This window comes from Chlorocebus sabaeus, chromosome 5 (assembly GCF_047675955.1).
Source record: "Chlorocebus sabaeus isolate Y175 chromosome 5, mChlSab1.0.hap1, whole genome shotgun sequence".
Lineage (NCBI taxonomy): Eukaryota > Metazoa > Chordata > Mammalia > Primates > Cercopithecidae > Chlorocebus > Chlorocebus sabaeus.
The window spans coordinates 26,218,853-26,244,031 of record NC_132908.1 but is presented as its reverse complement, the minus strand read 5'-3'; the positions used below and the strand labels follow the sequence as shown (position 1 = coordinate 26,244,031).

The following is a 25,179-nucleotide window of genomic DNA, read 5'->3' as shown; positions in this document are numbered from 1 at the left end:
TTAGCTGGGCATGGTGGTGCACACCTGTATCCCAGCTACTTGGGAGGCTGAGGCAGGAGAACTGCTTGAACTCTGGAGGCGGAGGCTGCAGTGAGCAGAGATTGTGCCACTGCACTCCACCCTGGGAGACAGAACAAGACTCTGTCTCAAAAAAGAAAAAAAAATTGTATTTGTATTGAGACAGGGTCTTGCTCTGTTGCCCAGGCCGAAGTGCAGTAGGGTGATCATAGCTCACTACAGCCTTGAACTCCTGGGCTCAAGGGATCCTCCTGCCTCAGCCTCCTGAGTAGCTGGGACTGCAAGCATGCACCACCACATCTGGCTAATGTTTAAATTTTTTGTAGAGATGGGGTCTTGCTGTGTTTTCCAGGCTGGTCTCAAACTCCTGAGATCAAGCGATCCTTCCACCTTAGCCTCCCAAAGTGCTGGGACTACAGTGTGAGCCACGACGTTGGGCTGAGACCTGATTTGTCACGTGGGTGACGGTGAACTAACTCTCCGTCCGTGGCCTTCATTTCTTTATTTCCCCTTATCTCATGTCATTTTTCTAGTTTTATTGAGGTATATTTAGTGTTCAAAAAAGCACACGTTTGAAGTGTACAGTGTGATGATTCTGACATATGTTTACATCCCTGCCGTCGAGACCATGAACACATCCATTACCCCAAAGTTTCCTTTTGCCCCTTTCTAAAACCCCATCCCTCTCTGCCCCTGTCTTCCAGGCAACCACTCTGGGCGTTCATTTCTCATCTGTAAATGGAGAGGAGTTGACTAGGGCGAACGAGCCTTTTCCAGGTGCAGGCACACATGAGTATGTGTCTGTGTGTGCACCAGCAAGAGAGGCCAGGGCTGCCTCCTTTAGAAGCTGCGACCAGCTTCCAGCCCCTGAGCACCTGCTTCCCAGTGCAGCCTCCCTCCCTGCACTCCCTTCTCCCTCTTTTTCCTTTTTTTTTTTTCTTTCTTTCTTTCTTTTTTTTTTTTTTTTTGAGACGGAGTTTCTCTCTTGTTGCCCGGGCTGGAGTGCAGTGGCATGATCTTGGCTCACTGCAACCTCTGCCTCTTGGGTTCAAGCGATTCTCCCACCTTAGCCTCCCAAGTAGCTGGGATTACAGGTGTGTGCCACCACGCCTGGCTAATTTTTGCATGTTTATTAGAGATGGGGTTTCACCATGTTGGCCAGGCTGATCTCGAACTCCTGACCTCAGGTGATCCACCCGCCTCGGCCTCCCAAAGTGCTGGGATTACAGGCGTGAGCCACCGCACCCAGCCCCTTCTCCCTGTAATCCCAGAAATGTCACTCCAGCGTCCCTAGCCTGCCCCTAAGCACCCCTGCACCCTGAAGAACAACCACCACAGCTCCATCTGGGAGAAGGCACAGATGTAGAGCCAGACAGCCTGGGTCTGAGTCCCAACTCTGTCACTTGCTAGCTGAATGTCCTTGGGCAAGTTACTTCCTTTCTCTGTGCCTCAGTTTCCTCATCTATACAAAGGATGTAATAATAGTGCATTGGGCCAGGCAAGGTACCTCACGTCTGTGATCCCAGCACTCTGGGAGGCCAAGGCGAGAGGATTGCTTGAGGCCAGGAGTGTGAGACTGGCCTGAGCAAGACTCTGTCTCCACAAAAATTAAAAAAAAAAAAAAAGTTAGCTGGGTGTGGTGGTGCACATTTGTGGTCCCAGCTACTCAGGAGGCTGAAGCAGGAGAATCGCTTGAACCCAGGAATTCAAGGCTGCAGTGAGCTATGATCACTGCACTCCAGCGGGGATGACAGAGTGAGACCCTATCTAAATATTATAATAATAATAGTAATAATAATAATAACAGTGTCTTCTCCCAATGCGTTCTTGCGAGGGTTAAATAAGTTAATAGGCGTGAAGCCCTGGCATGTGGCATGCAATAAGTGCTCCATAGGTGCCCGGGGTTACTGTGTTGTTCTCGTCATCATCACCGGCTCAGCCGGCTTTCTCTCCGGCTGAGCAAGGGCGGGCGGGGATGGCTGGAGGCTGGGAGGGGGTGAGCACTCCACGAACCCTGCATCCTCGCCCGGCCCAGCAGCTCCCTTCCAGGCCCCAAGCCTCTCCTCCTCCTCTGCCTTCCCCTTCACTCTCGGCACGACCCAGCCTCCCACTTCACACGGAGAGGAGGAACATCAGGAGAGAACTTCCTGGCCTCCCACCCAGCCCCAAACGGAGCTCCATCTGCACCGTCCTCTCAGCTGGCTGGGGAGGAAGGAGCCCTCCCCTCCCCGCCCTGCAGCCTGCTCCCATCCCTATCTCCCCAGCCTCCTGCCTCCCTCCATTCATGAACCAGCTCATCTCCCTGTCAGCATTTTTTTTTTAAAGACAGGGTCTTGCTCTGTCACCCAGGCTGGAGTGCAGTGGCATGATCTCAGTTCACTGCAACTTCTGCGTCCCGGACTCTGGCAATCTTCCCATCTCAGCCTCCTGAGTAGCTGGGACCACAAGGTGTGAGCCACCACACCTGGCTAATTTTTGTATTTTTTTTGTAGAGATGGGGTTTCAACATGTTGCCCAGGCTGGTCTTGAACTCCTGACCTCAAGCAATCCTCCAAAGTGTTGAGATTACAGGTGTGAGCCACTGCATCCAGCTTCCCATTGTTTTTCTAATTTAATTTAATTTTTTTAAAACAGGGTCTCGCTCCATTGCCCAGGCTGGAGTGCAGTGGTGCCCACATGGCTCACTGAAGCCTCCAGCTCCTGGGTTCAAGCAATCCTCCCACCTCAGCCTCTTGGTAAGTGGGACCAAAGGCATGTGCCACAAAGCCCAGATAAAGATTTTCATATTTATTTTATTTTATTTTATTTTGAGACAGAGTTTTATTCTTGTTGCCTGGCGCGATCTCGGCTCACCGCAACCTCCACCTTCTGGGTTCAAGCGATTCTCCTGCCTCAGTCTCTCGAGTAGCTGCGATTACAGGCATGCGCCACCACGCCCAGCTAATTTTTGTATTTTTAGTAGAGATGGGGTTTCTCTATGTTGGTCAGGCTGGTCTTGAACTCCCGACCTCAGGTGATCAGTCTGCCTTGGCCTCCCAAAGTGCTGGGATTATAGGCGTGAGCCACTGCGCCTGGCCCACATTTTATTTTTTGTAGAGATAGGGTCTCACTATGTTGCCCAGGCTGGTCTTGAACTCCTGGGCTCAAGCAATCCTCCTGGCTTGGCCTCCTAAAGTGCTGGGATTACAAGCCTGTGCCACTGTACCCGGCCTCCTCACTCCTGTTCCAACAGGACCTTCCTATCCAGCAACTGTCTTTTCTTTCCTAGCTCATTTCCACCTAAACATGTGCCCTGGCCTCGCCCATTCCACAGTCCCCTCCACCAGAGGTACGAACGGTGCCAGGCCCAGAGAACCCAGTCCCGCATGCCCTTCTTCTCTACCCTAGCGTGCTCACCCAAACGCAGACATGCCACTTGCCACCATGTCTCCACGCAGTCCCAGCTCTGGGCTGGACAGCACTGGGTCTTTCCCACAGCCACCAACTGGGCTTACATGGGGCGACATCTCCGCGTGATTGTCTTTCCCTGGTCTCAGGCTTGGAAAAAATCTCCTCTTCCAACCCCTGTGAAATGTCCACCCACCACCTGGGTGATGAGGCTTCCGAGTTAGAAAACTGAGGCGACCACTGCAACACCAGCAGGCTGAGGCAAGGCTGCTTCTGTGCAGGCCTCCCCAGGGCCAGCGCGTCCTTGGGCCCTTTCTGTGTGGACTGTGGGGCTGTCTCCCAGGGGCTCTGATGAGCATGCAGCCCTCTTTGCCTCAAACTCCTCCCCACGCCCACCAGGGAGACGCTGGGCTGCTCCCCTGACCTACTTTTCCTGATGCTTGTGGAGTCCCCAAGGGCTGCTGAGGTGGGTGGTCCACGTGCGTACAGCACACGCGTCCACACATGTGCAATCCTCCCGCCTTGGGCTTTGGCCCTGCAAGGCTACCTCAGGCTGTTCTGTGTCCCCTGGGAGCTTAATTGGTGGCCACCAGTGGCTACAAGCTCTCCTTCCCTCCCACACCCAGGGACGGGATGCTTGGCTCATCTCTGCCCTCTGGGGTGTCTGCCTCAGAGTTGCCCTGGGAAGGGCTGGGCTGGATCAGGAACACAGCCCAGTGGGCTCAGTTTGGGCCCCACGTGTGCCCCCCACTGTCAGGTTCAGCCCATGCTCTGACCACTACCCCACACTGACTCTCTATGGCTTTATTTAATGAACTTATTTAATTTCTTTTTTTTGAAACAGGATCTTGCTCTGTTGCCCAGGCTAGAGTGTAGATCATGGCTCACTGTAGCCTTGAACTCCTGGGCTCAAGGAGTTCTCCCAGCTCAGCCTTGTGAGTAGCTAGGACTGCAGGTGTGCGTCATGGTGCACAGCTAATTTTTTATTTTTTGTGTTTAGATGGGGTCTCGCTATGTTGCCCAGGCTGCTTTTAAACTCCTAGCCTCAAGCGACGCTCCTGCCAAGCCACGGCCCCTGGCCTCTCTAAGGCTTTAGTGTCCTCTATCCTATCTTCTTGATTCCTGAACAGTCTCTCCTGCCTGTTCCACCTCCCTGCCATGCCTCCTCATCCCCAGGTCTCACTCCTCCAGGAAAACTTCCCTGCTGCCCTCACACGTGCTGACTCCTGCCTCTGCTGAACCGTAAGATTCACAGGGGCTGCCTGTCCCTCTCTCAGGGCCCCTGTTGAATACCTCAGCTGTGTCCCCGTCTGCTCCACCAACAATCCAAGAGCTCCCCAGGGGAAGGGGCTGGATCGGGTTCACCCCTCTCCTGCATCCCTTTCCTGGGTCATAGGGCTCAGCTTTGGGGGTCCCCCTACCATCCCCTCCCTCCTTCTTTTCCTTCTACACTTCCCTCTCCCTTCAGGCCTTTTCTCCGCAAGGTGTCAGCAGGAGACAAGGAATTAATCCACGAGCCCATCCCTGCCTCTGCGTCATCCGCCAGGTACATGCTGCCTCTGACCCAGTTCCAACGCACGTGGCTTCAGAGGCACAGGGGGAGCAATGGACCTTGAGGCTTGGCCTTGATCCTAATGTGCGCCACTTTTTTGCTGGGTGACCTTGAGCAAGTCACACCACTGCTCTGGGCCTCTGCTTCCTCATCCCTACAATGAAGAAATAAAATAACAACAACAATAATAATGGCACCAACATTCACACAGGACTTACTACCTGCCTGGCCGTTCTCAGGACTAATGCACTTAATCCTCACAAATATGAGGTAGGCATTATTGTTAGCTCCACTTAAAAAAAAAAAAAAGGCTGGGCGCGGTGGCTCACGCCTGTAATCCCAGCACTTTGGGAGGCCGAGGCAGGCAGATCATGAGGTCAGGAGATTGAGACCATCCTGGCAAACACGGTGAAACTCCGTTTCTACTAAAAATACAAAAAAAAAAATTAGCCAGGTGTAGTGGCGGGCGCCTGTAGTCCCAGCTTCTCAGGAGGCTGAGGCAGGAGAATGGCGTGAACCCAGAAGGCGGCGGAGCTTGTAGTGAGTGGAGATCGCGCCACTGCATTCCAGCCTGGGCGACAGAGCGTGACTCCATCTCAAAAAAAAAAATATAGAGAGACAGGGTCTCGCTATGCTGCCCTGGCTGGTCTCCAATTCTTGGCCTCAAGCAATCCTCCCGCCTTGGCCTCTCAAAGTGCTGGGATTACAGATGTGAGCTGCAGCACTGGCTTTTGAGACGAGGAAACAGGCACAGAGACTAGATAACTTGCCCAGGGTCACACAGCTAGCATTGGTATTGGTTCCAAAGCTGGTACCTTTCACTCCGGTGCTTTCCCAAGGCAGGATGTTGGCAACATCGCACCCAGATTCCCCAGCCAGGTGGGGAAACTGAGGCCCAGAAGAGGGCTAAGTCTCAGTGGGAATTCAACCCTCAAAGTATTTCGTCATTGGTCATCCCTGCCTCCACTTGCAGGAGCAGCTGTGGATGTGATGGCTGTTAACTTGCCAGCACCAGGCAGCGGAGGCCTCTCTGACCTCTGTTCATGCCAGGCAGTCAGCGCTGCATCCACCCACACTCAAGAGGGTGGAGGAAGGGCGCACACATCTCACGCCTCAAGGGTGTGTCCTCACTGGCCCCAAGGGAGGCCTCCATCTGCCATCTGTGTTGCCCAGGGTGGGTGGGGGTCCCCCCCGACTTCATGGCAGTAGTCATGGCTCTGCCACATGCTGGGAGGGCCACCATGGTGGGGGAGGGTTTCCCAAGCAAGAAGCAAGACTGAACCACCCACCACTTCCTGCTGGCGGTCGGCAAGTGCTGGCACCACCTTGTGAAACGACACCCAACTCATCGTCTGGCTCAGGCCTACTTTGGAGTCCTTGTTGCTCTCCCCCCCAGCACACACACACGGACGCACAAGCATCCACACAGACACGCATGCACACAAGCACACACACACAGACACACATGTACACACAGACCTACATGGTGTGGCCAACTTGGAAAAATTTCATTCACTGAGTCCTCGTAAAACCCCTGAGAAGGGGGGAGTGCTTTCTATTATTTTATTTTTTAAAGCATTTGCATTTGCTTGGGGAGAGGTTTCCCCATTTTGTCCAGGCTGGTCTTGAACCCCCGGGTTCAAATGATCCTCCCGCGTCAGCCTCCCGAGTAGCTAGGACTACAGGTGTGCGCCACCACGTCCAGCCTGAATTCTTATTTTGACAAAACAGCTTAATTGAGGTATAACTTATATATCACCTAACTTGCCCATGGAGTGAACAATTGAATGGTTGGAGTAAACGCACAGGGCTGTGCAGTTGTCACCACAACCGAGTGATGCCTTCGATTTAACAGACAACAAAAAGAGGCCCAAGAGGTGGACAATTTGCCCATAGTTATGACACAGACAGTCAACTGTCCCTCAGCAACGCGTGTGTCCTTTCCTATACTACAAAGTCGGGCTGGAGAGTGGCCATCCAGCAGGGAACCACGTTTCTCGGCCTCCCTTGCATCCAGGCCGGCCATGTGACTGGCTCGCCACAGGAGTGTGCACAGAAGTGGTATGTGTGTCGCTGTAAGCCTGGGGCTTCAAAGGCTCAGGGAAGGTTTATCTGTGCTCTCTTCTTCTGTGATGGTTTGATGCAGAGAACTCTAAAACCCCAGAAGATGGTGGAGCTGCAAGAGAGGAGGCACCTGGGTCTCCAGGTCACTGTGTGAAAGCCTCCTGCTGTGGAGGATTGCCCATCTGCATTGTTGTGGGAGTCACTGGGAAACCCTGATCATGTTCGGCTGCTGGGATCTGGGGGCTTGTTTGTTACAGCAGCTGGCACTACCCCAGTTCAAGGGTTATGCAGCAAGTAAGCAGAAGAGCTCAGATCTGGGGCTGCGAGTGATGGAACCTGTAGTCCCACCACTTTGGGAGGCCAAGGTGGGAGGATTGCTTGAGGTTAGGAGTTCGAGGCTGCAGTGAGACATGATCACACCACTGTATTCCAGCCTGGACAACAGAGTGAGGACCCCATCTCTGTCAATTAAAAACAAAACAAAACAAAACACACACACACACACACACACACACACACACACACACCCAAAGATGCCAGGCATGATAGCTTGTGCCTGTAATCCCAGCAGTTGGATTGGGAGGCCAAGGCAGCTGGATTGCTTGAACCTAGGAGTTCAAGACCATCTGGGTAACATAGCAAGACCTCCATCTCTATCTACAAAGAAACAAAAAAATTAGCTGGGTATGGTGGCACACACCTGTAGTCCCAGATACTTGGGAGGCTGAGGTGAAAGGATCACTTAAGCCTGGGAGATCTCAACAGAGTGAGACCTTGTCTTGGAAAAAAAAAAAAGGCCAGGCATGGTGGCTCATACCTGTAATCCCAGCACTTTGGGAAGCTGAGGCAGGCAGATCACTTCAGGTCAGGAGTTTGAGACCAGCCTGGACAACATGGTGAAACCCCGTCTCTACTAAAAATACAAAAATTAGCCAAGCGTGGTAGTGGGTGCCTGTAATCCCAGATACTTAGAGGGCTGAGACAGGAGAATCGCTTGAACTCAGGAGGCGGAGGTTGCAGTGAGCCGAGATGGTGCCACTGCACTCCAGCTGGGGTGACAGAGCGAGACTCCGTCTCAAAACAAACAAACCAGAGAGTTTAGATTTGAACCTTAGCGTGTTCAACTGCCTGGAATGTGGCCAGAGGAGGTTAACCAGGACGGTGACAACACTGGGCACCGAGTGACAAGGAACCAGTTACAGAAGTGGGTGGAGAGTGACTAGCCTGTAAAGAGAGGAGGGCCTGTTCCTATCCTGCTCTGTGGGAGAATAATTATGCTGGTAAATATTTGTTGAGCATTTACTATATGCCGGGCACTGTGCTAACCACTGTGGATTAAATCTACTACATAATAAGCCCAGCAACCCTGGGAGGTGGATGCTACCATCACTATCCCCATTTTACAGGAAGAGATACTATTATGGTTTGAATGTCCCCTCCAAAACTCATCTTGAAATTTATTTCCTTCCTTCCTTCCCTCCTTCCCTCCTTCCCTCCCTCCCTCCCTCCCTCCCTCCCTCCCTCCCTCCCTCCCTCCTTCCTTCCTTCCTTCCTTCCTTCCTTCCTTCCTTCCTTCCTTCCTTCCTTCCTTTCCTTTCTTTGTCTCATCTATTGCCCAGGTTGGAGTGCAGTGGCATGATCTCGGCTCACTGCAACCTCCGTCTCCCGGGTTCAAGCGATTCTCCTGCCTCAGCCTCCTGAGTAGCTGGGACTACAGGCATGAGCCACCATGCCCGGCTAATTTTTGTATTTTTAGTAGAGATGGATTTTCACCATGTTGGCCAGGTTGGTCTCGAACTGCTGACCTCATGATCTGCCTGCCTCAGCCTCCCAAAGTGCTGGGATTACAGACATGAGCCACTGCGCTGGCTTGAGGTGGGTGCTTTCAGAGGTGATTAGACCATGAGGGCTCTGTCCTTATTAATGAATTAATGCTGTTATGGCAGGAGTGGGTTCCCCATAAACGGATGTCTGGCCTCCTTTTGGTTGATCCCTCCCTTCCTCTCTCTCTTTCTTGCTCTTTTGCTGTGGGATGATGTGGCAGGGAGGCCCTCACCAGATGCTGGTGCCTTGATCTTGGACTTCCCAGCCTCCAGAGCCGTAAGAAATAAATTTCCATTCATTATGAATTGCCCTGTCTGGGGTATTCTGTTATACTGAGGTGTGGATGGGCTGAGTAACTTGCCTACGAGCTCATGATTAGTAGTGCTGGGATTTGAACTCAGGCTTTTGGGCTTCAGATCCCATGCTCACATACACCGTGTTTTGCAAGGCTCTGAAGGCCGACCCAGGCAGACATCGACTCATAGTAAGAAGACGCAGGAAGGAAGTGTGCTCTGCTCACTGGGAGTGGAGAAGCGAGGCTGGATGCTCATCTGCTGGGGACTCTGTTGGGGGTCGAGATTGCACCAAGCGATGCCACACAGGCCTTTCTGACTCTCACACTGGGTTCCCAAGAGATTCTCTGTCCCTACGCCCAGGTCCTCTCCCTCAGGCCGCTGGACTTGTGCTGTGCCCCTAGCATGGACAGACTCCAAGGGTATCCTTAACAAGATGCTGGCCTGGAAGGAAGGCATGGACAGGAGGACTGTTCTTGGGTGGGTCACCTCACTTCTAGGTTAGTGTTATTATTAAAAGTCCTGTGAAGAAAGCAGCCATATGGTGGAACTTCAGGCCCTGAGCACCTCTGACCTCTCTCACCTGCTTCACTTTGCTTCTCTGTAAGGCAAGGGGGCCAGAGCTGAATTCCCTTAGCCTGCAGAACCGAGCCCACTCTGCACCTCCATATGACCCCTCACCTGCCTCTAGGTTTCTCCCCGCCAAATCTTTCTTTCTTTCTTTTCTTTTTTTGGAGATGGAGTTTCGCTCTTGTCGCCCAGGCTGGAGTGCAATGGCGCATCTCAGCTCACTGCAACCTCCACCTCCCAGGTTCAAGTGCTTCTTGCGTCTCAGCTTCCCAAGTAGCTGGGATTACAGGTATGTGCTACCACACCCGGCTAACTTTGTATTTTTAGTAGAGGCAGGGTTTCACCATGTTGGCCAGGCTGGTCTCAAACTTCCGCCTGCCTCGGTCTCCCAAAGTGCTGGGATTACAGGCGTGAGCTACCGCACCTGGCCCCGATCTCTCTCTCTTTCTCTCTCTGTCTTTTTTTTTTTTAGAGTCTTGCTCTGTTGTCCAGGCTGGAGTGCAGTGGTGCAATCTTGGTTTACTGCAACCTCTGCCTCCTGGGTTCAAGCGATTCTCCTGCCTCAGCCTCCCGAGTAGCTGAGATTACAGGTGCCTGTCACCACGCCTGGCTAATTTTTGTATTTTAGCAGAGACCATGTTTCAACATGTTTCACCATGTTGGCCAGGCTGGTCTTGAACTCCTGACCTCAAGTGATCCACCCACCTCAGCCTCCCAAAGTGCTGGGATTACAGGCGTGAGCTACCGTGCCCAGCCCTGATCTTTCTTATATACACAGTCAGATAAACTGTCTTAAAACCAGATTTGACCCAATCCTTGCCTTGCTTACATATTTTCAGTGGATTCTTGAATGGGCATGTGGTGTTTTCTGTTCCACATCAGTTTCCCTTCCTGGCAGTAATGGCCCTCTCTCTGCCCATGAAGTTTAGAAGGGATGTCTCCTGCATGGTTTTGCAGGGAGGGCCTGGCCAGTCAGCAGATCGATCCCATCTGCCAGGTCACTGTGACTTGTTCAGAGATGAACAAGTGACCAAAGGTGACCCACTGAGATCTAGCCCTAGGACTGTTGGTGCAGCCATCAGGAAAGAGGGACCCTCTTACCCTGGGCTGCAAAGCTGCAGGATACAGCTGTGCTGCTTCTGTGGGTTGGCTTTTCCATCATGGGGGAAGGGGAGAGCCCGCTTGAGAATAAAGCAACAAAGATACAAGCAGAGAGAAGAGAAAGGTGGAGAGATTTCCGATGACTTTGAGTTCTGGGGCCAAGCATGCCTAAAGCCAATTATACTCTTGAACATTTGTTTCATGAATCAATATACTTCCTTCTTGGCTTAATTCAGCTAGTTTGAGTTGAGTTTATGTAACTTGCAAGCTATTCGGGCTCAGGCACTGTGCGGGGTGTTGGCATGGGGTGCCTATGTTAGAGCAATGCAACAGACAAGTGGGAATGAGCCCACAAATCAGAGGCAGGTAAAATATGGACACACATAACCATGAGGCCAGGGCAATGGTCAGGGCTCCAACATGTCCAAGCAGAGCCCTGGCAATGAGGATCAGGGTGGCTTCCTAAATCAGGAGGTGGCACCTGAATAGGCCTTGAAGGGGATTAACAACCCAGCAAGAAACCCAAGAGCTCCTTGAAAGCAAGCCCTATGCCTTCATCATCTCACTATTCCCAGCACTTAGCCAGGGTGTGACAAATGCTGGGTGAATAATTCTCTACGTGTTTGGGAAATTGTAACTTTTTATATCTTGGCTTTCCTGAATGTGACCCTGTAGGCACATAGCTATTTTCCCAAGGGCCTGTGCAAAGTACCATCAGTCCCATTTCACAGGCACAGAGACTGATGGCCAGAGGGGAACAGCGATTTGCCGAAAGTTACATAGGAAGTCAGTGGGCAGGGCTGGGCTAGAAGCCAGGGCATCGCAGGGCAAGGTGCTGTCTCCCTCCAGCAGCCCCAGCCCCAGCCCCAGCACAGTGCAGTACAGATGGGGGTGGCTGTGAGTAACAGCGGCCGCTGTGAACAGAGAGGCTGGGGGTGCTAGAATAGGTTGATGATGCCAACAGGGAGGAAAGTGATGATAAATAGCTGACACTCAGGGAACCCCTGTCATGTACCAAGTGCCTCATGTAAATGAACTCACCTAATCCCCACAATGTCCTATGACACACAGACTATGATTAACCCCGATAGACAGATGTGGAAACTGAGGCACAGAGTAGTCATGTCACTTGTTCAAGATCATACATCCAATAGGTGGCAGAGCCAAGATTCAAATCCAGGAACCATCACTCCCGTGTCCAAAAGCTTAATCACTATGCTTCACTGTCTCTGAAATGACAGAGTGAAAATTACCATTTATTGGCTGGACGTGGTGGCTCACACCTGAAATCCCAGCACTTTGGGAGGCCAAGACGGGTGGATCACTTGAGGTCAGGAGTTGGAGACCAGCCTGGCCAGCATGCTGAAAACTCATCTCTACCAAAAATACAGCTACTCGGGAGGCTGAGGTGGGAGGATCACTTGAACCCGGGAGGTGGAGATTGTAGTGAGCCGGGATGGTGCCACTGCACCCCAGCCTGGGTAACAGAGTGAGACTCCATCTCAAGAAAAGAAAAAATTACCATTTATTTTATCAGTGTGCCGAGGCTTTACATTGCTGCTGTCAATCAATCTTCATGGCAGCCCCATTTTACAGATAAGGACACTGAGGATCAGAGGGGTTAAGCAACTTGCCCAAAGTCACTCAGCTCCTCAGTGGCAGAGCCAGAGACTGAACCCTGAACGTCCCCCTGCTCTGTCTCCCCTTCTCTATTCTCAGTGTCTGGTTCGCAGCACCAGCCTCTCTCCAGCTCCACTGTCTTCAGCACCGCAGGCGTGGACAGCACCCAGGCCTGTCCAGCATTAAGTGTGAGGCTGGGGGAGGTTCCAGGAGGATAGGGAGCCAGGCACGGAGGAACTGCCGCAGAACTGGAACCCAGGCCCCCAAGGCTTGAAAGGCGTATATGGATATACTGCCATTCATTTAACCAAACTCTGAATGACAGACACTTGGGTCGTGACTAACCTTTTGCTATTACTATAAACAATCAGTAGCCTTGTACAGAAGTCATTTTGCCACATGAGGTGAATCCGTATGATAAAGTCTAGAAACAGGCTTGCTAGGTTAAAGGGTGAGTATGTTTGGAATTTCTGGAGAGTGCCCAACACCCCCCATCCCACCCCACAGAGCTGTGGCACTGAACCTCTCCCAGCCAAGTAGGAAGGGGCTGCTTCTTGGTGAAACACAGCAGCTGTCACTAGCTCCCTCACCCTCTCTGGGCCTCAGCGTCACTTTGGGACATGGCCAGACAGTCCCAGGTAGTTAATATGCCACCTTGCAATGGGGGAAAATTGTGGGTGTGATAGCTTATGCCTATAATCCCAGCAGTTTAGGAGGCCAACAAGGGAGGATCACTTGAGCCCAGAAGTTTGAGACCAGCCTGGGCAACATGGTGAAATCCCATCTCTACAAAATTTTTTTTGAAAAGCAGGCAGGAGTGGTGGCATGTGCCTGTAGTTCCAGCTACTCAGGAGACTGAATGGGAGGATTTCTCAAACCCAGGAATTCGAGGCTGCAGTGAGCTATGATTGCACCACTGCACTCCAGTCTGGGTAACAGAGCAAGACCCTGTCTCAAAAAAAAAAAAAAAAAAAAAGGAAATGGTGAGAAGTAAGAACAGGTTTCTCATTTGTATTTGCATAAAATAACTCTAGAATCAACACTAGACATTAGCAAGGTGCTTAGCCACCTCAGCACCCAACCTGGTCACTCTCCACTCACTCCCACCTCTCTGAGCCATCATCAGTCACTTCTCAGCTACCACAGCAACCTACTAACTGGTCCCTGCCTCTAAGCCCTCGCAACACAGCTGCCAGGGAGCATCCCCTTACTCCCAGGCTCAGCAGCCTCTACTGGCTCTCATTGTGTTCCAAAGCCCTTACCATGGCCCTCCATTTATTCTTTGGCCTATCTCTTCCTCATCTTCTCCCTCCCTCTGCTCAATACGCTGGTCCCCCTACTGTTCCCTGAACATGCCAGCCCCCTGTCTGGGGGCAAGTCCCTCTGCCTGGACAGATCTTCCCCTAGATATCCACAGCATGGCTCATTTCCTACAAGTTCTGTTCAAATGACACCTTCTCAACCAGGGTTACCCTACTGCACTCCCGACCCCCCATCCCCCGCTGTATTTTTTTCCTGGTAGGATGTATCACTTTCTCATGTATTATATAATGTACCAACTTCTGACATCTATTATGGCTGTCTTTTTTCCTCACTAGAACTTAAGCAGCTGGAGGGCAGGGATTTTACTGTCTGGTCTTGTTCACTGCTGTATCCTCCTGCTGCTAACATGTGCCTGGAGTATAGAAGGTACTTAGTAAATATTTGAATGAATGAATGAATGAATGAACCTCTGAGGAGAATGGCAGGAACTAGGTGAAAAGGGGTAGGGTAGGCATGAAAATTCCTACCAGGTACAATCCAGTTGGGTCTGGGGAGTAAAAAGAACCAGGAGATCAGACAGTGCCAGAGGAAAGTGCCAGGGAGGGGTTGCACCTGCCTGCCTACCTGCCTGGCACCCCCAGAGAAGGGCTAGAGAACAACTGCCCCCTGAATTCCCACAGCAGGCCAGTCTGTGCTCAGGAAGAGGGGGAGGAATCTGGGAGCCCCCTTCACACCCTACCCAAAGTGGAGGCCTCCCTCTGTGTCCTGAGGTGGGTGTACCAGGCTGGCTCTCTGCCTTATAACACCTTCCCTGAAGGATGTCCCCAACCTTCGCCTTTGTTTACTCCAGTGCAGAAATCTGTTCACTTGTGGACTCTCCTATTCACTGCCACAAGCCAGGCTAGTGAGGTGCTTGGAAAAATTTTGGCCTCTGCTGTTGGTCCCAGGGAGCCCTGGCCAGCCCCTCCTTCTCTCCAGTTTTCCAGTGGGTGAAATGAGCTAAGCTGGTAGTTCTGCCTTCACGGAGCACCATGAGGCTCAGGACCTTCTCCCCTGAAAAATGTCCCATGTAGCACATGCATACTTCTACACACAACAGCAGGGATAGGGCTCCTGGGAGCCCACAAGCCTCTAGATAAGGCCTCTTCCTCCCCTTGGTCCTCAACACAAATACAGACGCCAGCAAGCATTCTATTTTGGCTCACAAGGAGAAGGAGGAGAATATTCTCAAATCCCCTCCTTGTCTTTCCTTCGGGGTATAAATCCTGGCTCCATCCCTTCTTACCTGTGTGACCTTGGGCAGTTTGTGCCACCTGCCTAAGCCTCAGTTTGCCCATCAGTAAAATGGGGCTGAGAATGCTCATTTAACAGGATGGGGCACAAAGTGGGTGTCAGTAAGAAGTTGCTGGTCAGAGGGGCCTGGACCTTGGATCTGTCACTGACTCTGCAGGTGAGCCTGGGGAAGGCCTTCCACTCACTGTGCCTTCGTTTTCTGTTCTATAGATGGAGGCCATTTGGCTCTGCTGAATCTCACCCCTGAATCCACTGGAGCCAGAAGGCACTGTGGGGATCACCTGACCCTGCTCCTCCACTTCCCACACGGGGAGCCTGGGAGGAAGAGTTCAGACTTTCCCAAGATCAAGCTGCAGATATTTGGACATTCTTCCTCACTGCCCTCCCCACCAGGGGCAGCCTGGGGTTCCCGGGGCTGTGAACTTCTGTTCGGCTCCGGCCTCTGCCTCAGCCTCCCCTCCCAGCTGGTGCACAGTCCGCCCCTTCTTGGGGCACATCTTTGGTGGCTATTAATAGCTTGTGACGCTGCCTTCCTGCAGCTGGTGCCCAGAGCTGGAACAGGCTCTCCAGCCTCTCCTGCTCTCCCCAGTGAGGCACTGTGGGAGGCAGGCGCCCTGGGTCCTATCCTCTTGGCTACTGGAGGGTGCGGGGCCTGGGGCAGCCCCTGGGGGTGTGGGATGAGCTGGGGAGGCCTTCCCAGCCTGGCTGCCTGGGTGAGGCAGGGGGCCCAGCACTCAGGGGTATTAACAGGATGGAGGATGCTGGGCACTGTGGGTGCCCACCACTGGCTGACAGGCAAGGGGACTGAGTTGAATGTCTACCAATGGGCAAGTGGTGGTCTCTGGTGGGATGGCTGGGTGAGCAAAGGCCCCAGAAGAGATGGGCCCTTCTCCAGCTGCAGCCCTCACCTCCTTCGCCTCCCTGAGCTCCTACACTGGGATGGACCGAAGACAGCCCAGCCCAGGTGCCTGTGGTTCAGGTTCAGGCTTTCACTGCCACTGCTAGCCTGGCAGCTTTGGATCTGCCACTTACTGTCTCCATGGCCCCATTTCCCCATCCTCAGTAAAGTGAAATAATAAAATAACAGTGCGGGTTAGGGTATTATTAGTAATAGCCAACATTTATGAGCCACTGAAAGTATAAGCACTGTATATATATTGACTCATTTCAACCTCACGACAATCTCAGGAGAAGCTATTATTATTCCCCTTACGTCCTTTACAGCTCAGGAAACTGAGACTCTGAGATAGAAGCTTGGCTGGGCACAGTGGCTCACACCTGCAATCCAAGCACTTTGGGAGGCTAATGCAGGCAGATGGCTTGAGCTTAGGAATTCAAGATGAGCCTGGGCAACATAGCAAGACCCCATTTCTATACAAAATTAAAAAAAAAATGAGCCGAGCATGGTGGCATGCGCCTGTGGTCCTAGCTAGTCGGGAGGCTGAAGTGGGAGGATCACTTGAGCCTGGAAGGTCAAAAGTGCCATGAGCTGTGATGGCACCACTGCACTCCAGCCTGGGTAACAGAGTGAGATCCCATCTCAAAAAAAAAAAAAAAAAGAAAGAAAGAAAGAAAAAGATTCTTTTTTAAGTGATGTGTCCTGTGTCACACAGCTAAGAAGTCACGTAGAGATTATCTATCTGGCTCCAAAATATTCAATAAGCATTTGTTGAGCACCTACTATGTGCTTGGTACTATTTTTGGGTCTGGAATACATTCGTGAACCAAACAAACTGTCCTGCCCTCAAAGAGCTCATATTCTAGTTTGGAGGCACACAGTGACGAAGATGAGCAGATGTGTGTCAGGCAGTGAGAAGTCCTCAAGGAACAGCAGAGCAGGGAAAGAGACAAGGGAATTGTGGGTGGGAGGCCAGCCCATGGAGGAGGCTGCACGCACATGGGCACTGTGGTGGGCGGGCTCTCCTGGCAGAGGGCACTGTGTGGAGGCCTAGAGGTGGGACCTGCTGTGTGTACAGGTATAAGGGAGTGAAGGGCAGGAGATGAGAGCAGAGGTGAGAAGAGGTGGCCATTGTCATTCGGGGCCTCTGAAGCCATGGTGAGGACCTGGCTTTCACTCCAAGTGGGATGCACTCCAAATCCCAGACCTGAACAAACCCTTCCTGAAGCCAACCTAGCCTGGAAAAGTGAAAAGTGACAGCGTCAACCTGACCCGACCAGACTCAGAAACTCCAAGGCCAGCTGTGGCAGTGTTGCGCACTGTCCTTGGAGTGGGGCTGAGGAGGGGGTGGGGAAGCTTAGAGGTTCTCAGGGAGGCCTGGGGCCAGAGCTGCAGATTCCTCCCTGGCACAGTTCTCACTGCCATGGCCCTGTGTGAGTGGAACCACAGGGCAGGAAATCTAGCCGTGGAGCCCAGGGGAGGTCCCATCAGGTCCATTTGACTGGCCTTGGCTTGTGGACCACGTGTGAATGGTATCAAGGGAGGCAGACTCTTCCCTAAATCCCAGCTACGGAACCCTGAGGAAACACCTTCACCCATACACCTCTAGTTTTCTCCATCTGTAAAGATGGGGCTAACTTTCCCTTTCTGCTCAGGGCTTTCAGCAGAAAACGAACAACAAACCCTTAATGGGTACTGGGTGCCATTCACGGCACTTTACGTTCATTCTTTGACTCCTCACAATGACCCTAAGAGGCAGGTACTAATATCAGCCCCCTTTTTTATAGATGATGAACCTGAGGCACAGAGAGATTAAGCACCTTGTCCAAGGTCACACAGCTGCATCTAGGGATTGTGGTTTTTACCACTAAGCTGGGTTATCTGCGGGCCCCATTGTGCCTCCTGGAGACACCTAGGGTCAGGGCTGGCAGGCACCTGAGCTCACAAGGTGGAAAAGTCTCCTCTCTGCAAGGCCTTGAACCCTGGCTCAGAAAGTCACAAGTTATGCTCATGGATAGGTAAACCCCTTCCTGCTATGGTGGGGGCTCCAAACAGACCCAGAAAAGCTGCCCTGGAGGCAGTGGGGGCCCAGCACTGTGCAGCCTCTCTGGGCCCAGATCAGGAGGAAAAGGAGGATGGTCCCCTCCAGCCCCACCCCTGCCCCATCTCCCAGCCCCTTGGGGCCATCCCAAAGCCCAAAGGCAGTTGGAACATCCTCGGCCCCTCTGGTGGTTGCCTAAAGCCATGGGGGAAGGAGTGCTAGTGCAGTGTGAGGTCACAGCGGGTCCCCGGGCCTGGATCGGCTTATTTGCATACCCCGGCAGGGCAGGACAGAGCAAACGCTTAAGCAGCAGGCCCTGCTCAAGCTCTTCATCTGCAACAGATCCACTTAATCCTCACGACTTTAGGAAGTGGCAGCTATTATTATCTCCATTCTACGTCAAAGGAAACTGAGGCCCAGGAGATAACTGACCTGCCCAAGGTCACGCAGCCAGAGAATGCTGGAGGTGGGCTTCAAACCCAGGCACTCAGATGTCTGCTGGCTTCACACAAACCTTTGGTGGCCCCCAGAGCTGGGTGCAAATCCTGACTCTGGGGTTAACACAGTACTGTCCTCAGGGCTAAATGAGAAAACGCTGTCCAGCACTGAGCACTCAACACTAAGAGATGTTCCACTGCTTCCTCTCCAATCCTGATGTTACATGGTTTCCCAAGGTGGGGCTGAGCTGGACCTGTTCTCTCTCCAGGTGTGGCCAGGCAATGGTGGGGCAAAGGGAGGGTGGCTGGGGAGGAGACGGGACTTTAACTGGCCTTTCCAGGCCTAGCTGCCACCACTTCCTGAGACCTGAAAGGGGGAGCAGAAAGGGGGGCAGGGGAGGGGTGGTTTGGGGAAGACTTTGGCCTGGGGCCCATCCTCCTGGGGCAGAAAGTCTCCAGGAAAGTCTCCAGCATAAGGCAGCAGGCGCCTCACGTGGAAAGCATAGGCTGAGAAGGAGGAGGGCTTTAACCACAAAACCACGCTCCCAGCCCTCAGGCAGAGTGCTAGGAGAGCCTCAGGGAGGGCCTCCACCCTCACCCACACCCGGGGCAGGGGCAAGCTCCATGGCACAATGCTATCCTGCCTCCCACAGATCCCTTCCCTTTCTTGAGGACAGAGCCAGAAGCCTCTGCCTCCCTAGACCAGCTCGCAAGGAAGTGTAACTGTGGAGGCTCAGTCACCCACCTGCCGACGCCCCATTTAATAAGGGCCAATAGTTAGTGAGCACTTTTGATATGGGATACCCTGTCCTAGGTCCCTTTCATTCTTTAGCCTGTTTAATCCCCCTGATGATCCTGCAAGACAGTATTATTCCTGTTTGATAGACAAGGGCATTGAGGCCCAGAGAGGGTAAGTGCCTTGCTGAAGGTCACACAGCAACACAGTGAGCTTCAGGTCCAGGCAGAGTCCAGAGCCTGAGCTCTCCACCATGGTGCTCTGGTATCTCCTTTGACCTCAGGCTGTTGGAGACTTGTGTTCAGAAAAAGGGTGCACTCCCTTCTAGAGCCATGCCCAGTGACAGGGGCCTGCTGCTGGCCCCCAGCCCAGCTACTCCACAACGCCCATCAGTTTCATTTCTGTTTAGGAAATGACAATTTTTTTTTTCTTTTTCTTCTGAGACGGACTCTCACTCTGTCATCCAGGCTGGAGTGTGTGGTAAAATCTCGGCTCACTGCAACCTCTGTCACCTGGGTTAAAGCAATTCTCCTGCCTCAGCCTCCCTAGTAGCTGGAATTACAGGCATATGCCACCGCGCCCGGCTAATTTTTTGCATTTTTAGTAGAGACAGGGTTTCACCAAGTTGGCCAGGCTGGTCTTGAACTCCTGACCTCAAATGATCCCCGTGTCTCAGCCTCCCAAAGTGGTGGGATTACAGGTATGAGCCACCACACCTGGCCAATATTTTTGAGTAACTCCTATATTTAGGCCCCCAGCTCTCCTGCCTGACCAAAACTTAGACCAACTTGGACTTAGTCTTAGAAAGTTAGAAGGAAGAAACTTACAGCTGCAAGAAGCTTTCATCCAATTCTTCTCTGGTCAGAGGGGTGAATGGAACCCTGGACAGCAGCCCTGCCCCAAGAGTCCTGAGCAAGACCTGCACCTAGAACCAGGTCAGAAGAGGAAGGGAAGGACTCGGGTTTGCTGTCCCTGGGACATATGGGGCAAGTGGGACAGAGAAAACAGGTTTTTGGTTGCTGGATGTCACTAGTTCAGGGGTAAGGGTGCAAGACGGGATCAAGAGTGGAAAGTGGAACCAGGCTGGAGAAGTTCAGGTTCACTTCACCACATAGCCCTTTAGACCCTGGATGGGCACCGCTCTGTGCACCTTCTAATTTGACCATGGGGGTGGGAGGGAACACCAGTGAGTGCAGAACACACACAGATGAAGGTTGCCCACTGAACAAAGATTTTTTGGGCTGGGCGTGGTGGCTCATGCCTGTAAACCCAGCATTTTGTGAGGCCGAAGCAGGTGGATCACCTGAGGTCAGGTGTTCGAGACCAGCCTGGCCAACAGGGTGAAACCTCATCTCTACCAAAAATACAAAAATTAGTTGGGTGTGGCCGGGTGCAGTGGCTTACGCCTGTCATCTCAGCACTCTGGGAGGCTGAGGCAGGTGGATCACGAGGTCAGGAGATCAAGACCAGCCTGGCCAAGATGGTGAAACCCCATCTCTACTAAAAATACAAAAAATTAGCCAGGCATGGTGGCAGGTGCCTGTAATCCCAGCTACTCGGGAAGCTGAGGCAGAGAATTGCTTGAACCCGGGAGGCGGAGGTTGCAGTGAGCCGAGATAGCGCCATGACGCTCCAGCCTGGGCGACAAAGCGAGACTCTGTCTCAAAAAAAAAAAAAAAAAAAAAAAAATTAATTGGGCGTGATGGCTGGGTCTTTAATCTCAGCTACTTAGAAGACTGAGTCAGGAGAACTGCTTGAACCTGGGGGGCTGGAGGTTGCAGTGAGCTAAGATCTCACCATTGCACTCCAGCCTGGGCGACAAGAGCGAAACTCTGTCTCACAAAAAAAAAAAAAAAAAAAAAGGTTTTTCTGGGCCTGCAAACCCAGATGCCAGCTTCAGGGGCCAGGAGGTGGCCTAAGGGAGCGAATGGGCTGCCTATGGGTGGACTGGAAGGCATGGGCCCTGTCTAAAGAAGGTGGTCATTCTCCTGCTGTGGCCTGGGGTTGCCACATCATCTGATTTTTCAAGAAGATCCAAAAATCAGCTTTTGAATGTGAAACTGCCTCCCCCCGACTTTTTTTTTTTTTTTTTTTTAGCACTCACAACAAAGGCAAACATGTAAAATACACCGGACCAACAAAAATCGTCTATAGGCTGTATTTTACAGCACGTGTCCGACCATACGCTGGGCTCTGAATTAGACAATGCTGATGCAGTGTGGACAAGACAAACCTGGTTCTTGTCTCCTGGAGCCGAGTCTAGATGTGGAGAAAAACTCTCACTGCACATGTAGACACACGCCACTACCTCCAAGCCACCAAGCCACCAACCAATCAGATTCAGCTCTCTACTACGTGCCAGCTCAGGTCAGCTCAAAAAGGGAGGTGGAGGCAGAAAACTGCTCCGGAGCCATCCTAGAGTGGGGCTTTTCAGGTCAGGGGAAGAGCACGTGACGGAGGGAGAGAATCAGAGGACACGGAGGAGATGGGCTAGGAGAGGTGGTTTAGGGCCAGGCTGCAGGAGCTATCACTGTCTGGACTCAGTGACTTGATTTTGGACTCCATGGGGAGCCACTGCAGGTTAGTGAGGAGGGGAGGTCGTGCTCCTTGTCCTCCTCTGGCCTCCTCATGATTTGCCCTGGTCACAGTGACTCAAATTTCTGCTCTTCAGCCTCTGGTTCCACTGCCTTGCCTGTGGGGTGTGTGACAAAGCCCTGGGCTTCTGGCAACCCCCACTGGGGGGAAATGAACTCCTTCAGCAATGGGTAGAGCAAACCTGGATGCTTCTCCTGCCCAATTTCGATCTCCAGCCGCCCTTCAAGCTGCAGACAGGCTCCCTCTCTGTCATTTTCTCTGGGAAGTGCCACACGTTTGCCCAAGGTCACCCAGTCTTCAGGGCGCCTGGTTCCCCCACAGCCTGTGCTGAAGGTGGCTGCCTCAACTGTCTGGAAATTGGCAGGAGGGGCTGCCAGAGGTCTGCCCGCATCAAGCGCCCCCCACCCTCTTCTCTTGCTGGTCACACCCTCACCCTTGGGTCAGTGCCAGCAGCAGTTGGGGGTGGGGGCACTTTGTGCTGGGAAGGTGGGAGATGAGGACCCAGCCACCCAGGCTCAGGGCTCCCAAGGCTGTAGCAGGACAGGGATCAGGTGATTCAGGTGTGGGGTCAAGAATCTGTCAGCTGGACCTGGCCAGGTCCACCTCAACAGGCCCAATGGGAGGTACCCAGGGGTCTGATGATCAGGAGACATCAAGAAAGGAGATAGGAACGAAGTGGGGAAAAGGACCCCGACTCTAGTGCATGGTCCATCACAGACACTGGTGAAAGGTTTGTTGAATGAATAAGTGAAGGAACTATTGGCAGAGCTAGCCGTACCCTGGATCCCGCCTTCCCAAGCCTCAGTTTGCGCACCTATCAAACGGGTCCAGCATCACTGCTTGCCTGCAGAAGGCTCAGAAAGAAGAGATTGGGGGAACTCCTAGCAGCCCAGAATGTGTTCCTTCCATGCAGTCCAGCTCCTTCTCAGGATCTCTGACTCAGGATTTCAGGGTACAGTGTTCCCTAGGGCCTCTCAGCTTCCCCATATGCGGTAGAACCTGGGGTTCAGGACCTCACTGAGGGCCAGGCTGGGGTACCGCCCTGTATATCACCTGGAAAGCCACAGGGAGACTCTGGAATCGGCCGTTGGTTGTCTGGGACACACTGAGCCAATCCTTGGTTTAACCTGGGTGTTCTCCAGGTTAGGAGGGGAAGGGAAGGACTTGGGTTGCTGTCCCTGGGACAAATGGGAACAGAACGGTGCCCTGACCTGAAATGGCTTATTCATCTAGGCTACCTCTCCTCCCCAGAAACTAGCGCCTCGCTTTGGGGGATACAAACTCCCTCTCTGTCCCACAGGGAGTACAAAGTATGGTCTAGGTGAAGACCCCCAGTGTGGCCTGGGTCGGGCAGGCAAGTCACAGGGAAGATGCGATTCCCATCCATCCTCTCAAACACACCCCTTCCCTGCACTCTCACAGACAAAGACACACCCGAAGCCCCAGCCATCACCTAGAGCCACATAAGGCAGCCCCCCTCACCTGTGGGCTCCCGCGAATTTTCCCCTCCCGGAGGGGACTTCACTAGAAGCTCAGCTTGGCCGTGGGGGAGGGGTATACACACTCCAGGGACCTGGGGTCCAACCTCCAGGCTCACAGCTTTTGGGGGGACTCTCCGCCCTCTTACCCCCTCTTCATGGTACAACGGGCTCCACCACCACTCCCCCGTGGGGCCGGGGAACTGCGCCCGAGCCTCAAGACTAGGGAGTGGAGTGGGGGAAGGGAGAGGAGGAGGGGGCGGCTCCTCCAAGCGAGACACAAAGAGACGTCCTTCAGCCTCGGCTCCATGGCGACGCTGGGGAAGGGGGAGCGCGCAACCCGATACTTCCTTCCCCACCTGCAGGGCTATGGGGACCTCGGTGACCACTCACCTGCCGCCCCTCACCTGGGCCCGGCTTACCTGGGCTGGGGCCGCGGGGACGCCGCGGCAGGGGGCCTGGGCGCCGTCGCGGTCTTCGTCTGCCCGGCCCCGGGGGCTCAGGGCGCCACGACCATGGACTGGGGTGCAAGCGGTGCCGCCAGGGGCTCAGTCGCCCCAGTACTGAAGCTTTGGGGGGTCCCCGAGGCTTCTTGCTGGTGAGGGTGTCTCTTGCTGTCCCCGGCTGCCTAGATTTGGGATTTCTGTGTACCGGAGTTGGGGGGGATTGGGATCCCCTGATCTAGGGGCGTTCTGAGCTGGGTCTTCTTGTCTTGAGGTGTGGAGTTGTAATGACCGGATCTTGGTATGGGGGTTCCCGGCCTGGGGGGCACTGCGTTCTAGGTCTTGGGGGGCCCAGACTGAGGAGGGGGAGTTCTTGCGGTGCCGTAGGGGGCTCGCTGTCTTCTAAATACCGAGGAAGTCTCCGCTTTCCCCGCAGGGGAGTCGCTCCGTGTCGGATCCAGGAGGGCCCCCCTCTTCCCCGAGGCTCGCCGGATCCTGAATGTGGAGGGGGGCTCCCCGCGCTCCTTGGCTGCGGGGGCTTTACTGGGTCCCGGCCACCGGCGGGCGCTGGGAGGAAGCCCCTCAGCCGCTGGGGGGCTCGGTCGCCACCGCTACGAGCAGCCCGGCCCTGCGCTCCCGGCCCCCGGCCTGACCCGGGCTCCGGCTGCGGCTCCGGCTCGCGCTCCGCCTGGTGCTCGGGCCCCGGCCCCGGCGCCCGCCCGGGCTGCGCTCCATCGCGGCATCGCGGCTCCGCCCTCCAGCCCGCGCGCACCTGCCCGCCCGGCCCGCGGCTCCGCCCTCCGGCTCGCGCGCCGCCGCCCGCCCCTTTGTCCGCCCCGCTCGGCGCGCGCCCTCGCGCCACCGCGCTCACCAGCCGCGCGCCCGCCCTCCCGCCGCGCGTCGCGGGGCGCAGATTCTCCCCGCGCGGCCCCACCACCCGCTTCCGGCCGCGCTGGGTCCTAGCGCCGGTGGCTCCCGAGCTGGCTCCCACCCCCCAACCCACCCCCCGCCGTTTCTAGGTCAGAGCCCACGAGGGGGCGAGAACGAGGTTACAGAGGGCTCAGGGGAGTCTGAGAGGGTCACCTGGTCCAGCTTCCTGGCACTTGCGGGACCAGACTGCCCCAGACTGTCCCAGTCTGTGATTGTGGGGCGGAGCCTGTGTCTGTTTGAAGGAGGGAAAACAAATCCAAGTTCTGTATTCGGGTATGCATTCATTCATCCATGCGTTCGCCTGTTCCTCCGCCTGCCTGCCTGCCTGCGCTTCCAACCATCCGTCCGTCCGTCCGTCCATCCATCCATCCATCCATCCATCCATCCATCCATCCATGCATCCTATTTCCAGCGAGACCTCAGAGGACTCACAGCCTTCTTAGGGAATAGGTCATAAACTTGGGCCTGGGTGGATGCCCTGTCCAACTGAGGTCGCCTTTGCGATCCCTGCTGCAAATAGGCAGTGACTAGCCCAGGAGTGCAGCTGGGAGGAACTGCTCGCCAGACAGAAGGGAAGAAAGGAGATTCTAGGCAGAGGTAGCAGCAGGTGTAAGGGATGTTGCATTGTCTGTTTGA

At 53.8% G+C, this 25,179-nt stretch overlaps 1 protein-coding gene across 2 annotated transcripts in view; it reads right to left on the bottom strand.

Annotated features, from left to right (window-relative positions):
• Positions 1 to 25,179, bottom strand: part of SBK1 (SH3 domain binding kinase 1) — a 65,377-nt gene that overhangs the window by 7,945 nt on the left and 32,253 nt on the right. Inside the window, exon 1 of one of the 2 annotated variants that reach the window (XM_007988756.3) lies at positions 23,593 to 24,364. The exons of the other annotated variant lie outside the window; for it this stretch is intronic. The gene's annotated coding sequence lies outside the window, so the exon portion shown is untranslated. Of the gene's footprint in view, positions 1 to 23,592; positions 24,365 to 25,179 lie in introns of those variants that run through there. 2 annotated transcript variants of the gene reach the window in all.